This window comes from Trachypithecus francoisi, unplaced genomic scaffold, assembly GCF_009764315.1.
Source record: "Trachypithecus francoisi isolate TF-2019V2 unplaced genomic scaffold, Tfra_2.0 Lachesis_group8, whole genome shotgun sequence".
NCBI lineage: Eukaryota > Metazoa > Chordata > Mammalia > Primates > Cercopithecidae > Trachypithecus > Trachypithecus francoisi.
Window position 1 is genome coordinate 20341851 of NW_022681473.1, and position 15561 is coordinate 20357411.

General features: G+C 52.8%; 1 protein-coding gene across 5 annotated transcripts in view; it reads right to left on the reverse strand.

Annotated features, from left to right (window-relative positions):
• CD82 (CD82 molecule) overlaps window positions 1-15561 on the reverse strand; it is a 55232-nt gene that overhangs the window by 33348 nt on the left and 6323 nt on the right. The window lies entirely within an intron of this gene.

The following is a 15561-nucleotide window of genomic DNA, read 5'->3' on the forward strand; positions in this document are numbered from 1 at the left end:
TATAAATCCAGGCTCCCTGTGTGGCCAGCGGGGCCCTGCCGGGGTTGCCACTCCTCTGTCCTCTTCCCCCTACAGTCTCACGTGGCCTCTTTCCTGTTGTCCTGGTATATCGGGCCCTTATACCCACTGGAGGGCCTTTACAAAAGGGTTTCTCTGCCAGAATTACTCTTTTCCCGTATTTCCCCGCAGGCCTTGGCTCAGAAGTCTGACATCCCTCCTCCCAAAGGCCCCCCCTAAACACCCAACTATTCAGAAGGCCTCAACTCCAGCTGCTCATTACAATCAACATAGGCCATGCCCAGGCCCCCTGCCCCCACCAAGTCATCAGGATCTCTAGGGGTAGGGCTGGGCTCCCCAGGAGACTCAAAGGAGCAGCCCGGGTTGACATCTGGGTTGTTACACAGCACCCTCACTGCAGTAGCCTATTTGTGCACTAGTGTGTCTGCATCCACCACTAGAATATGGGCTCCTCAAGGGGAGGGGCTGCACCTGTCCCACTCACCCTGTGTCCCAGAGCCCAGAACAGTGCCTTGTGTATAAGAAGCTCTCAGTGTGCGTTTTTAGGAAGCAGGAGAAAAAAGGGAGGTCTAGAGAGAGCAGGAATGAGATCACTGGATTGAGGTAGAGATGGGTTGCTTACCCCTAAGATAGGATTTTTTTTTTTTTTTTTAGACGGAGTCTCGCTCTGTCACCCAGGCTGGAGTGCAGTGGCGCAATCTCAGCTCACTGCAAGCTCCGCCTCCCGGGTTCACACCATTCTCCTGCCTCAGCCTCCCGAGTAGCTGGGACTACAGGCACCCGCCACCATGCCTGGCTAATTTTATTTTTAGTAGACAGGGTTTCACCATGATAGCCAGGATGGTCTCAATCTCCTGACCTCGTGATCTGCCCACCTCGGCCTCCAGAAGTGCTGGGATTACAGGCGTGAGCCACCGCACTCAGCCAGGGTTTTTAAAAATATGTATATTTGTTGAGACAGGACCTCACTCTGCTCTGTTGCCAAGGCTGGAGTGCAATGCTGTAAACACAGCTCACTGCAGCCTAAACCTCCTGGGCTTCCGTGATCCTCCTGCCTCAGCCTCCCATAGAGTTGGGACCACAGGTACACTCCACCATGCCTGGCTGATTATTTTGTAGAAATGGGGTCTCACTTTATTGCCCAGACTTGTCTCAAATGCCTGGGGTCAAGCAAGTATTTTAATCTCCTTTGGGTCAGAAAAGCTGACGGAAGCTGCGAACTCTCCCTAGAAAGATGCACACAGATGGGCAGGCACACACTTCCTTCCAATTTCAGGAGGTCACAGACCCTGGAAAGCCCACCTGGGGCCAAGGTTTTCTCTGCCCCCTTCTCCTAAATGCCCTAGAGTGGTGGTCCCCAGCCTTGGCTGCACACAGGAATTACCCCGGGAGTTCTGAAAGTTATTGATGCCTGGCCCCCACTGCCAGAGACCCTGATGAGTTGTTCTGGGCTGCAGCCTGGGGATCAGGGTTTCTTCAGTTCTCCAGGGGGTTCCAGTATATTGAGACCCACTGCCATGGCTCCATTCCTCACACAGGCCAGCCCCTCTGCTCCTCAGCGGGGTGCAGGCAGGCCTGGTGTTTCTGGTGCAGCAGCGCCTGGCCAGAGAGAATCTGCCTGGCACTCTGGCATCTGAAAAACAGTGTCTCATGAAGCTCCCTGCACCGTCTTCCAACCTGGACTGCCTCAAGGCTCCTTCCACTCCAGTCTATTACCCCAGAGCAATATTACTGTGCATGAGAAGACCTTTGAGATCACTGCACTTTTCAGAGGAGCCAGAGAGAGTAAGAGATGGCAGGTGGCACAGCAAGCTTGAGCTAAGCATGAAGTAGAGAACTTAAGATTCCCAGTCCAGAGCTCCTTTCCCTACCTGCGGCCCTGTCCCTGCACACTGGGGCTCCCACATGGGAGGGATAAGAAATACTGGACTCAGAATCACAGAGACGGTCCTTGACTCCACCCCTGGCTCTGCCGGGTATCTGCCACATGACCTTGGGAAACACTGCAGAGCTGCTCCCTTATCCACAGATGGGGATGCCAACCCAGCCCACCCACCGCAGGCATGAAGGTGAACCACCATCAGGCTAGTGCATAGTAGGGCGCAATCTATGCTGGTGCCTGGCCCTCTCCTCCCACTCTCCCTGCCTGAAGATGCCACATCTGCCACACCTTGCCAGCTGTGTAGCCTTGGGTGATCACCTTACCACTGTGCCTCAGCTTTCCCACCTGTAAAATGAACTTAATAATGGGTTGTGGTCAGGCTTAAAGAGTTTGTATCTACAAAGTGCCTGGCACCCAGTAAGTTACCAACTATGGTGATGATGATGATCTGGAAAAGTTGTTGCTTTCATGACCAACAGTCTGAAGCCCTCTGAGGCCTGATCTAGTCTTCAGCCATGTGCCCACCCTGGAGAGGCTCCGTGCCAGAAGAAGCAGCACTACTGCTGCTTCTGGGTGAGGGGCTTGGCGGACAAGCAGGACCAGGCTGGGCCACCTAAGGAAGGAGGAGCCTCTGCCCCTAGCCTCCAGGCTGTGCCACTGGGAACTGCCTGAGACCCAGAGATCCAGCCAGTTTGGCGAGTTGGGCATCCGATCCCATGGGAGCTCGGTCTGCCCAGTCGGGCAGAAAGGGGAGTGAGAAAGCCTGGCTGGGCTATTGTGCCCTGGACGCCAGCCCATCCACAGGCACTCCACCTGCAAGCTGGTTCTTGGCCACCAGCTCTCTGGTCCTCTGGACTTTGTTCTGATCACTCATGGGAAGAGACTGGGCACAGACGGCTGTGTTTGTTTTCATATTGGACAGGTGATGTATTTCCTGAAACCCCTGCTGACAACAGGGCCTGGCTTTTTGACCTCTCACTATCTTATTTTTCAATCTCTGGTCTTACTCTTATTGTTGATATTAACCCCCACCCACCAGAAAAAAAAAAAAATAGCTGCTACTCTGGGCAACAGGAGAAGAGTGAGCATAAGCAGAATGAGGGCCTCAGGTTTCCTTTAGACCTAGGGTTCAGCCCAGCCACCGTGGCTCATACCTGTAATCCCAGCATTTTGGGAGGCCGAGGCGGGCAGATCACCTAAGGTCAGGAGTTCGAGACCAACCTGGCCAACATGGTGAAACTCCATCTCTACTAAAAATACAAAAAATGAGCTGGGCGTGGTGGCAGGTGCCTGTAATCTCAGCTACTCAGGAAGCTGAGGCAGGAGAACTGCTTGAACCCAGGAGGCAGCGGTTGCAGTGAGCTGAGATTGTGCCACTGCACTCCAGCGTAGGCAACGAGAGCAAAAGTCTGTCTCAAAACAAAACAAAACAAAAAACAAAAACAAAATCCCAGGCTTCAATCCCAGCTCTGCTCGCTCCTAGGTGTGTGAGCTTGAGCAAGCGAGTTATCAAACCCCTCTGAGTCCCAACATTCCCACCTCTAACACCAAGATGCTGGTGGGATCCCCATCTCATGGGATTGTTGGAGGAGTAGGAAACGACATGGAAGGAGCTTTGGGGTCACTGTCAGCTTCTCACCACACAGTGAGGAGATCCCACCACTACTACCGCCACCAAGGTTGGAAGAAACACATCCAAATCAGACCTTCCCAGGAATCACAGGATTTCAGAGCCCAAAGAGCCTCCCTGTTTGTCTTAGAGATTAAGGAAGGGACCCTGTCACAGGATCCCATGAACCAGTGAGATAGACTCCCTCTCTCCTGAGAGAGCTGGGATTGACAGCTGACATTTGGGGAAAGGAGGCCAGGGTACAAGAGCAACACAGGCCAGCAGGCATCCCTGTATATTATGCCATTACCCACTGCATCCATGCAATCTGCATAACACCCTCACCTGCTGCCCAAATGAACAAGGTAAATGGCGTAGCCCACCATCCCACCCTTCCATACCTCTGCTGCCTGCTGCCTGATCCCCCAACCCTACCCCAGATCCCTGAGGCCTGACTCTCAGCTTCCTTTCAGGAAGGAAAAGAGCAGCTCCACCAATCCTGACCGGGACATTCCTTCAGTTTGACTGATGAGGCTGACAGATGTGGCCCTTCTCAGGAGGTTTTGCTTTGAAACGCTAGCAATGAGACTGGAGGGCCTTTAGGTAAACAAGGGGACCACTCTGACAGGCGAGTGCAGAGTGGGAACCAGCAGATACCTTGAGCCCTCCAGCATTCCTGCCTGGACCCCATGCAGCCAAAGAATCAAGCTGAGGCTGAGCCGTAGCCTCTGACCTCTTGCTTTCCACAGCCCCCTTGCTTGACTGTTTTTGGCTTCTTAGCCAGCTGCTTGGGCCCCAGACAGCCCCCACTCTCTCCCAATGCTAGGTGCCAAGACTCATGCACTCAGATTCACAGTGCCAGAATAGCCTTTTCATCACTAGCTCAGCCCACACTCCTCAGATGAAGAGACTGACGTCCAGAGAAGAAAACGAACCCCTACCCCCAACCCTTCTGGGGAGTGCGCATGTCCAGTGTGTATGTTGGGGGATAGGGAGGGGACTGTGTAGGGCAGTCAGTGTGTCCCAGCCTGTTTGGCATCATGATACACGTTGAGAAATATACCTATTTGTTCAGCTCACTGGGACAGACAGATAGAACTACATCTGGCTTGAGGTTACTAGCCTAGGGCTCTGTTCTCAAGGGCTCCAGAGATAACCATCTTGACAGCTCATTGATCGGAAAGCTCTAACCTAAAGGGATATTTAGGAGCTAAAGAGAGCCTGCAAGAAGCCTCAGATTCCAGAGGACCTGACAACAGGATTCCCAGGTGGGCTCTCAGGGGCCAGCCACCTTTTGAGGCCCTCTCCCCAGTGCCACAACTGGAGGCAGTTAAATAATGAAGCAGATGCTACTATGGGCCCTGAGAGAGACCTAAATTCCAAATCTCATTTCTCAGTATCCATGTGACCTCTGGCAAGCTGCCTGCCTGCATTGAGCCTCAGCATTCTCATCTGTAAAATAGACTATCTAGAACTCTCCAAGAGGAAACCAGAATCAGCGTGCCAAACCCAAGGTTGTCAGCATGACAGAGACAGAGGATTCTGTTAGGTCCCACAGCAAGGAAGTTGCATAAAGATTGTCCCTTGAGGCATGGGATGGACACAGGGTTCCTGCAGACTGCCCCAGGGAAGTCACCACCACCCAAGAACTTGAAATGAGACTGGGCAGAGGGAAGACCTAGGGGCAAAAGGAACATTCATAAAATGGGAGTGTTGCTTCACTGATCTTATCTCATTCAGCCCCCAAACCCCAGGCAGGATCACTGGGATTCAGGAGGGTGGCAGCACTGGCCCGGTCACACAGGGGACAGTGGTACAGCTGAGCTCTGCCCTCCAGACTCTCTGACTCTGGAGTTCAATACCCTACTGACTTTGTGACATTGCTTCCCACCACCAAGGCAATCGCAAGGCAGGGAGCGGGGGTCACCGCAGCCAGGTGTCAAAGGGGCAAAGCCTTGGTCCCAGGACTGTAAAATCAGAGCATCCGGAGGTGAGGCCAGGCACCTGCAGGTTTAGCAAACACACAGCGTTTCAGAATTCTCTCCCTCTACCAGCCAGCCATGAAGGAGGTGGACACAGAGGGCTGAGCTGAAACAGCAAGACATGAAACCAGGCCTAGCCCTCAGAGGGGACCTCATAGGGCACACTGTCCTCTCAGAATACACAGCTCATGATCCAGAGGGCCTGAGGTGCTGCCCTCCCAGGGGCCTCCCAAGTGGCCCTTCTGTGCTCAGTTTCTCTCCTGAGCCACCATCCATTGCAGTTCACCGAATCCCCACTCCAGGTCAGCCCAGAGCTGGAGTGAAACAGGAAACAGATGACTCGAACTCATCCCTGCCCTCAGGGAGCACCCAGTCCAGACAAGCACAGACATGAACATGAGCAATTATACAAAGCAGCCTGCTGACTCCATCTCCCTCTGAAGGACAAAAGGGGTTCTCTAGAACACAGACTCAAGTGTTTAACAATGACAAATGCGAACATGTTTGCATGATTACTAGCTAGACATTGTGCCAAGCCCTTCACATGGCTCAGTTTATCCCTGCAATGATCCTATGAGATAAGTACTGTTCGTCACCCCGTTATACAGCTGCAGAAACTGAGACTCATGGTGGTCAAGGGCCTCGCCCAAGGTCACCTTGCTGGTAGGGCAGAGAGTTGAACCCCAACAGTCTGACCCTCCCAGAGCCCCTGAGCTTTGTTGTCACACCATGCTGCCTGCAGAAACAAAGTTGTAAATGACAGGTAATGAAAATTACCCCACCAAGGCCCAGCCTAGATTAATTGAGCTTTATGGCCCAGCTTCCAAACCCAACCAACTGAAGACACTCTGGGGTGACACTAGGCACCAGTGACCAGCTTGCACACTGATCCCAGAGCCTAGCCAGCTGGAGTAGGTGGCTAACAAAAGGGTGTGGGCCCTGAGTAGGGTGATTAGAGAGAGGGATGGGGACTCTAATCAGGGACCCCACGCGGCAGCAGGCAAGCCTTTTGTCACATCGTACTATCCCCAGGCACTGAGCTCAGGAAGGTAGAAACAGGGCTGCTGAAATGCTATCTCCTCAAGGCAGCCTTTCCAAAACATTCTCCAGCACAGACTCAGGCAACACCATATGGCAGCCCTAATTATCTCATCATGAGAATTCAGGATAGACATCAGACAGGCATAGGTTCAAACCCTGGTTCTGTTTATTTACCCTTTTTATTGAGACAGAGTCTCACTCTATCGCCGAGGCTGGAGTGCAGTGGCATGATCTCGGCTCACTGCAACCTCTGCCTCCCGGGTTCAAGAGATTCTCCTGCCTCAGCCTCCCATGTAGGCAGGATTACAGGCACACACCACCATATCTGGCTAATTTTTGTATTTTTAGTAGAGACGAGTTTCACCACGTAGACCAGGCTGGTCTTGAACTCCTGATCTCAAGGGATCCACCCATCTCAGTCTCCCAAAGTGCTGGGTGGGATTACGGCATGAGCCACTGCGCCTGGCCTGTCTACCCTTTCCCAACTGTCATTTAACTTTTCCGAGCCTCAGTTCCTTCATCTGTCCAATGGGCTGATCCTTCCTGCCTCCCAAGGCTTAGTTCTCAGTACTCTGTAGGCCTTTAGGAGTATTTGATGGGCAGAGAGAAGAGTAAGTGAGACACAGTGAAGGCAAAGTGATGCACATAGGTACAGGGACTCTGGCTCCACAGATGCTTGGGTGAAAGCACAGAGAGATGGGCCAGGGGTGGAGCGTAGGGGTAGGGGTAACTGCAAGAACTTGGGGGTAGGGGGTCTTCTTGGCTGAGAGCTAGCTGAAGGCAGCTCAGCCCAGGCGAGGAGAGGGCAGGGCAGGGCTCTGTGGGGCCTTAGCCCTCTCTGAAGTTCTTCTCCCTCACCTGTCTCTTCCTTTCTGTGGGGGTCCCTATCTCTGTCTGTGGCTCCCTGGAGCCATCCCCTCTTCCTTGTCACTCCCTGTTTCTGCCATCATCTAAGTCTCTCCCTTTAACATCCCGAGAGCCTTGGAATACCCAGAGTGTCCAGGGCAACCTCACCCAGCCCACAGGCCCCAATCTCTAGCCTACCAAGCCCTCCCCATGACAGGAGTCCAGCTCTTGCAAGGGGTGGCCCTGAGAGACCCACTTCCATGGTCTACTGCAGAGATCTGGGCCCGCCGAGGCGGGAATAAAGGGGCTGTGCTTCCCACAGAGGGCCCCACGTTCCCAGGCAGGGAAGCAGCCATTTAAGCAGCCCAGACACTTGGCAGCTCCAGCAGGAACGCTGGTAACAAAAGGAAACCGGCATGGGCCTGTCAGGGCTCCCTCCCCAGGGCTCCCTGGGCCTCTCCTCTGGGTTTGCTGAGGGGCTTGGGCAGAGCAAGGTACAGAGGGGAGAGTGAGAGAGGCAGGGACAGAGAGACTAAAAAGAAAGACACAGACTCAAAGGTGAAGGGAGCCTCTGGTCCCGCGGAGCACCAACCTGCAGACCCTGAGGCCCTGTCAGGTCTCACCAGGAAGTCTAGGGGAGCCTGTGGTGAGGCCAGCCTGGGAGTGCAGGCCCTGCTGACCCAGGAGGACCCCACACCCACCCCTGGAGCCAGGCCAACGCCCCAGCTCCTGCTCTGGGGCCACCCCAGAGACTGCCCTGCATGTTCTGTCTCCTCCTGTTTTGTAGCCAAGAGTCCTGTTTCCTCTGTGGCCTCCCAAGGAATGGGCCCACCCTCTAGCCCCCCCACCCTGCCCTCTCCTTATCTCCCATAAAAAACAAAGACCCTTCCCCAGCACATCTTTCTCAGCCTTGGCCTCCCCGAGATTCTAGGAGCGGCAGCACTGTGCCCTGAGAAAAAACCCTATCCCCCACCAAATGTGATTCCTGAGCAGGCTGCTGGCCAGGCCTTTATGACGAGAAAGGGCACTGCAGTGCTCTGAGCCAGACACTCTGAGCCCCCTAAGGAAGCTGAGGCAGACAGAAGGGACCTGACCTCAGCCCGCAGCGGCTAACACAAAATGAACATCCGGGTCCCAAACAGCCCCATCCAATCCCTTCCACTAGAGCAACTCAGGGCCATGGGGAGGAAGAGAAAAGGGGAATGAGCCCAGCTAGCTTTAGGCTGTAATCAATCACTCCCCTTCCCCAAACCTCAGCTTACCTATCTGTGCAGTGGGGACAGTCCCTATGCCAGCTCCTAATGCAGGTGGAAATCTGGGACCCCATCCCCCCGGCCCAGTCCTCAACCTAGCCCTCTGCTAGCCTCTCCTCTTCCCAGGGCCAACCAACTTTCCATTGCTGAGGGACTTAGCCAAGAATTTGGCATCCACTGAGAGCTGGGGCAGGCAGAGAGGGTAGTGAGTACGGCTGTGGGCCTTGGGCGAGTTCCCCTCTCTGGGTAGTAATGGTTCATTCCTGTCCTAGAGGGAGGTGTGTGGTTTGAGGAGTAAAACGCTCTAGCACAATAAAGGGAAGTGTGGTGATCATTATCACCATGAGAAGGTCCTGGGCCACACGGAGCTAGAAAGGGGGTGTATAGATGTACAGACAGGTGAGAAGGAAAGGTGCTAGGTGCTATAGGAAGTGGTCTGTCCCCAGGGGCCAGGCATGGGACATGGGGCAACACCATCGTGGTCTCAGATAGAACCAGGCAGGGCCTCACACCTGGGCTGGCTCCCTGGCTCTCTTCCCACAGGAAGATAGGGGCTCAGAGAGAGGCTGTCTCCTTCCCTGGGTGACCCAGCAAACCAGGCACTACACCAAGAGCATATGGGCCTGGAGAGCCTCCAGGTGTCCAGAGGAAAAGGGGACTATTTGTTCCCCAGTAGGAAAATTGATATGTAAATAAGCAGCCACTGACCTGACCCAAGCCTCCTGGGAGGCCGCCCTCAGGTCGCCTGGGCCCCATCCCCTGGTCTCCTGTTTGCCGATCATGTGTGATCCTGAGAACACAGGAGACAGAGTATCTCTTTCTACAGATCTGGAAATTGAGGCTCAGGGGGGTTAGTAACATGCCCAGGGAGGGTCACAACTTGGAACTGGCAGAGTCTGATTAAATCAGCCTGATTCTGTCCCTGTGCCCAATCCTTGGCCCATTATCCACCGAGGACACCCCCTACCTAGAGCAGATATAGTTCAGGCCTTAGGCCAAGCCCAACCAGGCCCCCCACTAAAGGGGGTCGGGGTGGGTGGAGGCAGAATGTAGCCTGAGCCCACTACAGGGAAGATGAGGGACTGGCATTTCCTGAGTGCCATGAACCCCCAGGCGCCAGTGCTAGATGTTTTGCACTTTATCTCCCGCAAGTATCAGAAGTTATCAACAAGGAAAGTAGCTTTCTTACTTTCCGACGAAGGAAACCAGGGTTCAGAGAAGGTAAGTGACTTGCTGAAAGTCACAAGCCTGGGAGTTCCAGGTCTGAGGCCAACCTTTCCCTAGCATGCACAGACTCAGCTGCATGCCCTGCCAGACCCTGCAGGGGCTTGGACCCACACCAGCCACAGGCCCTGCTCTCATGCCTCACTGGGGAGTTAACCAACCTGGTCAGCCAGTTCGCCCACTGCACAGAACCCGAGAGAGTTGAGTTGGCTTGGCCAGAGGAGCAAGGCTTCCCTGAGGGAAGAAAGTGGCTAGAGCCAGGTGTGGAAGAATGAGGAAGACTTAGGAGGAAGTGATGGCATTCAGGTAAAACTGCAGGGCCCAGGCACCCATGTGTGGAAAATTCTGCATGACACATTTTAGAAGAAAAGCACAGTTCCCAGGAGAAGCAAGCAGCTGAGCTGGGAGGAAAACCTGGGCTGAACCCCTCATTCCCCTCAGCACCAAGGACCTCATGTGCAAGGCCCGGGCAGGAATCAGAAACAGAGACAGCCTGGACCACCCTGTCTTGCCTCCCCATGGGCTCTTGGCCAACAGCAAAGATCGCAGGCCAGCCTTTTCTGGGATCCTGGGCCCCTTGCACCCAGGACCCACCAGCCCAACTGAGAGCCCTGGGATCCTTCATCCTACGGCTGAGAAGAGAGAGAAAGAGTTCTCCCGTCTTCGGGGCTGGGCTCAAGATGGGCTGCAAAGACAACCCAGGTTCCAATCTTAGCTCTTGTACCATCCCTCAACCGCCTGCGGGATTCTGGGCAACTCACTGCTCTGTCATCCTCATCCTCTATGAACATGGGCTTAGTAATAATGCCCGCCCTATTTCACAGGGTGCTGGAAGGCTTGAGGGACCGGGAATAAGTACATGAGAAAATGTCCACTGCCAAGAGCTATAAAGCATAAGGGATCATTATGAGAAAGGAGAATTCAGATGTCCCAAGCCAGGAAGTGACTTGCCCCCAGGCCATAAAGCCAGGCAGTAGCAGAGCAGGATTTGAAGGGGTCTCCTGCTGACCAGCCAGTGCCCTCCCACTGCAAGACCCTGAATCCCAAGGGAGCTTTGACCCTCGGGCTGACCCTCTCTGCGTGGATGGCGGGTGGGGCAGAGGCTGCTTGCTCCACATTCTGGCTCCCTCTAGAACAGGACCTGTTGCTGTCCCAGACCAGACCCCAGCCTTGAGTTCGAAATCAAAAGCCCAGCTCTGCCCCTTTCAGTTCTGTGACCTTGTTTCACCTCCTGGACCCTTGGTTTCCTCATCTATACAATGGGACCTGGTGTTAACCCCTACCTGGGGTGGCTGACCTGACATCATGGCTGCAAAGTGTCCAGGATAGGGCCTGGCACACATTACACGCTCAACAACTGAGGCTTCTCTCTTCTCCCTCTGTTGTGCTTGCCGGGTGAAGCCCACGTTTGACAGGAGAAAGTTCCTGGCTTCCTGGAAAACCTGCCCAGAACCATAACTGGGAACACAAACTGCTGGAGAACACTAGACCTTGGAAGAAGATCACGTTACTGAAGAGTCAGTCGGGGGATAAGAAGTGGAGCAAGATCCCAGCACAGAGATGGTGTGGAGGAACCTGCCTCCCCAGACCCCTCACTTGGGGCCAGCACAGTGGTCAGGGAAGGCATCTCTGCTTCCACACCAGACCTGCACTGGAGAAGTTGAGGTGGGGAGCGTGACAGGGCCAGGGTTCCAGTACTAGCCCTCCTACTTTCAACATCCTCAGACATAGCAGGTCACCTGTCAGAGACTCAGTTTTCCTTTCTGTAAAACGGAGGTGTGGACAATCCTCTCGTCCTCCTGCACAGAAAGTTCCCAAAGGACACATGGGAGAAGGGGTGGTGAGGTGGGGGCAGGAGGGGAAGGTGAGTTCAGGCCTCACAAGATGAGCCTTTATTAAACAGGACAAGGTTCCTACTGTCAGCAGCACCAGGAGCTGAAACTCACCACAGAACCCCACCCTGCCCCATCCCACTACTTTACTGGTACCCAAAGTATGGTCCAGGGCCAGAACTGCAGTGTTCCCTGGGAACATGTTAGCAATGCACATTCTCAAGTGGTACCCCAGACCCACAGAATCAGAAACCTGGGGGTGGGGCCAAGCAATCTGTGGTCTCACAAGCTGTCCAAGGGACTGATACATGTCAGAGTTTGAGAACTACCGCAACACCCACCACCCACTCTAGAGAAACTTTCCCCCACTGACTCATCTTCCCACCTCCTCCTTTCCAGGAGACTGTTGGGGAGGATGGAGTCACTGCGGGGAGAGGTCATTAAATAGTAAAGAGAGTCCATGATTAGTTAATGACACCACAGGCTCCCAGAGAGGAGAGGGTCAAAAGTCAGACTGTAATTGAAGAGAAAACACTCCCCTATGTCTATCTGCCTTTCTCCATCTCCTTCTCTTTCACAGATACACATACCCTAAAAGCCTGCTCCTCTTCCTTCTCCTGTGAGTGGGCCAACTAGAACCAGGGACAGAGAGAACACTCCCCCATCAGTAGGGCTGAAGGGAAATTGGGAGACTGGTTAGGGTGGGAGATTCTGGTCCTCTGGCCTTGAGTTTAAAAACCATCTGACTTGGAAAGCCACTTCTAGGAATTCATTCCATGGAGCTCATTAGAGTTGAGTACAAAATATACATAGGGACAAGGCGATCATTATAGCAAGGGGAATACTGATGAAAAATTCAAAGGGCCTAAATGTGCAACGGCTGGGGAATGCTTAACCAGGTCACAGCAGATTCCTATGGTGCAATACTACAGAGCTGGGAAACTTGCTGGAGAATGCTCAATCACATGGGAAAACCCTCCCTATACAGCGTTCAGTCAAAAGTGGCAGTGCAGGAAGTGGTTTGTGTGGTACAATCCCAATCTTGTATGTGTGTGCTTTTTTTTAAAGCCAAAACACCAAACTGTTCACAGCAGTTATCTCTGAGCAATTATTTCCTCCTGCAGGTCTGTTCTCTACCACCTGAATTTTTCCACAAAAAAAACCCTCTCTTTCTTCAATAATCAGAAAGTTTGGGGGGTTTCTTGGGGTAGCCATTTGGTTTAGATAAAGTTTGTAAAAGAAAATATCTCCTTCCTATGTCAGAATCGCTGGCCTGGGGTCTTCTGCTACAAGATTTGGTTCCACCAGGGAGTTTCCACATTGTGTGTAATTCCAACAAGCCAGATCAGGATCAACATGGGGAAGCCAAGGGTGGGTGGGTCTGCTCAGATTCTATCCCCTATTTTCTAAGAGTCAGCTCTTTCCAGAAATAAAAAATCATGAGCTCTCTAAGACTTGAGGTGCGTGAGCAAACGCTGGATGTGGTCCATGGGATCAGACTGGGCAGGGAGGTTGACTGGATGGAGCACAGAGCTGCTCACACCACCAAGATCCTGTGACTCTAGACATAAGCCCTCAATTTTGCCCTCAACTCTATGCCAAGAGCACCCAGGTCAAGGCTGGGCTCAGATATTCTGGGTACCAAGACTGCAGAGACCTAAGGCCTCTGCTGACCCCCAACCAGAGCTCCACGCAACCCTGGAGAGCTCCTTCACTCCAGATTGGGGACCTCAGCCTTCAGAGAGGAAGACTCCCTGTCATTTCCCCCGAAGTAATGACAGGAACAGCCTTTGTTCAACATCACCACCCTTATCCTCTGGTTTCATTGAGGGTGCACTCTTCCCTGGGTCTGCCATGAAGCATTTTACCAGCATTATCTCATTTAATCCTCATAAAAACCAAGGCTCTGAGAGGCCAAGAAACTTGCCCAGAGGTGACCAGATACTGTGCCCATAGCTAGGTCTGGCTGACACCAATGCCTGAGAAGCTAGAAGAACCCCAAGCTGTAGGTACAGCCCCAGTGGTTCCCTGACTGCAACTTGCAGGGATCTTTAGGGATTCCTATATGCACAAATTTTGAGAACCATAATGCCATGCTATACCATCTCCTGGCAAACAAGGAGACTTGCTCAACCCTGCCAGGAGAGGGTGTGGGGCAGAGAAAGCGGGTAAGAGGGGCTTTCAGATGGAAAACAAGTGACTAGTTCAGAGTAGAGGACACATACTCCCTGCCTCAGTTACCCCACTGCTGTGTGTTCAGAAAGGCCAGGGGTCAGGGAGGTGGGCTACCTACATGTCCAAAGGTGACTCAAGGCCTAGACACTCACTTGCTCCATGACCTCAGATAAATCAAACCTCCCCTGCCGAGTTTCTATTTCCTCTATATATGATGATGTCTTATAGGTCCCATTGCAAAAGCATTCTAATATTCCACTTTTTAAGACAGTGAGTGGGAGATGGTTTTCCAACTGTACTAGTAGAATTTACCAATTGTTATTATTACCAGCAACAACAAACATTTATTGAGTGCTTACTTCATACCAGGTATCATTCAAAACGGTTTATGTGTATACGTGGGAACACAGACTCCCCTCTCCATTTGTTTCCCAATGGAGGGACCTCTGTCAGGGAAACACCTCAGGCCTTGCTCCGCTGCCAGCCCCCCCCCCCCCCGTCCCCCCCGCCCCCCCGCCCCCACTGCCTCCCCGCCCCCACCGCCTCCCCCACTGCCCTCTGGCTTCACGCCATGCCCTGGGCGGCTTATGATTGGTTCGTCTTAGAGACACATAGGGCAGGCTAAGTGGGGCCCTGCCCCTCGCAGAGCCAAGTTGCCCGCAGGGAGAGTTCTCTCTGGGCTGTGGTCTGCTCCTTCTGCCTGGTCCTGCAGGAGGCTGGTTCCTGTCCAGCACTTCCTGTGGTGGGACGGGTAACTCTGCCAGGTCCAGGACAGGCCAGTCAGCAAGCCCTCTGGGCCCCAGATCTAAAGCCACGTTGTTCTTCCGTCGGCTTCCATTTGGAGCTCTGTCTTCAATGTGTATTTAGCTCATTTAACCCTCACAGTAGTCCATCCCTATTTCACAGATGAGGAAACTAAGGCTCAGAATGATCATTAAGGCGCTTGATCTCAACTACTGTTCAAAAGCTTTCTAAACACCACCCAACACTCAGGGTGTGTCCACCGCATGGGAAGGCAGATTACACTTCTATTCTATTAGACTCCTCTAACTCTTGTCTCCCAGTCTGGGTGGTCGAGGGCCACAGACACTACCATAGGCACTCCCTCCAAGTCTTCTGAGGCTTGACAAATTGATATTCACTTCAAACCAACATCCCATCCCTCCTTTGAAAAAATATGATTCACAAAAAGAACTTCAATGTAATCCCAAGTTCGTATAATACATTTTTTGTTCAAATATATATGGTATGTTTTTTATAGCTTCATTGTAGGAATGGGTTCTTTTTTTCTTGAGCATAAAAAAATACAGGCTCACTGTAGATTTGGAAAATAGGGGAGAGTAAAAAGATAATAAAGGTCTGTAATCTAATCTATATAATTGTATTTCGTAACGGGTACATTACACGTAGTTGTCTACATTTTGGCCTGATTGAGTAGAGTTGTAGGGGAGCAGCTCTGCCATTCAGTCTCTGCAATGGTTTAGGGCAGCAGCTGGGACCTGCCCACCTACAGCCTTCCTTCCTTCCTAGGCTGCAGGAGAATAAGCCAGGCCCCCAGGAGTCCTTCCCCTGAATAAAACCCTGCAGGCGTCCACTGTGGCATCCCATATGCCTCACTTACAAAATCCAAGCACAGCAAATGCAAGATAATATAGTTTTGTAGCCCAAGAAGGGCTATAACTTACCCAAGGTAACACAG